The following is a 1,765-nucleotide window of genomic DNA, read 5'->3' as shown; positions in this document are numbered from 1 at the left end:
ATCATATATGCGCGCGCGTGTGTATAGATGCAGGCGTAGCTGCGTGGTAAGAAACTTGTTTCCAACCCACGTGGTTCCGTGTTCAATCCCATTACATGGCACCTTGGGCAAGTTTTATTGGTCTCTCGCTCAACAGCGCCCCACACGTAATAAACAAGGGGGTTGCATTCTGGGGAGTTAGGTGGCCAGATGTTAGGGTCGCAGAAATTGTCTGACAGCCATGACTGGGTTCTCTTGCTTGTGAGGCATGGTGCAGAGTCCTGTTGTCAGACATAGGGTCTTCCAGCAGCCACCCTCTTGACCCAGGGCAGCTCTACCTCCTCCCGGCACTTGATGTAGGCCTCCGTGTTGAGTCTGAGACCGTGTGGGAAGATGAATGGAAGCATGACGTCGCCAACACTATGATCACTCCAAAACCCATGAAGTTTACTGGACGTTGGATCTTTATCACTCTCGGTACATGTTTTGAAAAACAGAGCAAGCCAACGGTTGTTCTGTGTGTTCACCATCAGTTCGTATTGGAGTTTCCGGCGCGAATGCCAAACAGTAAAGCATGTCGTTTCCAAATTCCTGGCAGAGTGAATTGCGTCATGGTGCTCTTTTTCTCACAGACGCGGCCCAACTGACCCTACATAGTGTGTAGTCAATAAAATCAAAGACAAACAATGCGCATGCACGAAATTAAAAAATATAAAATAGCGACAATTTACCCATCGCACCCTGTATATTTACTTATTCAATAATTTAAGTGTAGTTTGAATAGTTCCCAAGTAAAGGGCAAGTTGGCCAGTTAATTAACGACGGATTATTTAGTCTTTTTGCAGTTAAGACCTTTTATTAGTTATAATTTGTCTTAGTTTTTGCTGTGTTGTTATTGTTTTATATATAATTTTCTAATTTAACTCTAGTTTTGTTTTTATTTGTAATTAGCAATTTTGTTAATTTATTTTATAATGTTAAGCCTATAGCATATAGGCGCAGGAGTGGCTGTGTGGTAAGTAGCTTGCTTACCAACCACTGTAGTATACACTGTTCCACTAGTTTCTATTAGGCTTCTTTCAATTTCTGCCCGCCAAGCCCAATCAGAAAGCTTTGGTCGGTCTATGGCTCAACCTCTGTCTATCTGTAAACCTCTACCCAGAAGCAAAAGGAGTGGCTGTCGTCTTATTATTTGAAATTTAGGGCGTGGCTTTTAATCTTCGAATACACAACATCGAAACCCAAGGGAAAATGTGGTGCTCGGGTCTCCACCTCTGATTACGGGTAACGAATATTGGGAGTTGCCCTTAATGCCGAAAGGCAAAGGCGTTATACTCCCTCCATCACCTCTAATTTCAACCACTGGGTGTGGCCCTTAATGCTGTACACCCGACCCCATGGTATAGGTGCGGTACACATCTCTTGATTAAAGGTGATGTTTGTGATCCCTAGCCAACTACGGAGTGCATCCCCACCCCCGGGAGCAATCGAAGCAGTTGTTTAATCATCTTTATTTAAACCTGGAGTCGAAGGGTGTGGTCAGCAACAGTCTGGCCTGAGGCTAGGGCCGTCCTCTCTCCATGTTATCCATACAATAAGCTGAGATAGGAGGAGACAGAGCTACGCTACAGGAGTGGGAGGGGTTGTGATGGTGATGGCAGTAGTACTAGCACTCTTGTGATTATTATTATTATTATTATTATTATTATTAAGGCAGCGAGCTGACAGAATCGTCAGCACGCCGGGCGAAATGCTTAGCGGTATTTCGTCTGCCGCTACGTTCTAA

This window comes from Octopus bimaculoides, chromosome 26 (assembly GCF_001194135.2).
Source record: "Octopus bimaculoides isolate UCB-OBI-ISO-001 chromosome 26, ASM119413v2, whole genome shotgun sequence".
In the NCBI taxonomy this organism is placed as follows: Eukaryota; Metazoa; Mollusca; class Cephalopoda; order Octopoda; family Octopodidae; genus Octopus; species Octopus bimaculoides.
Note: the sequence above shows the minus strand (reverse complement) of the source record.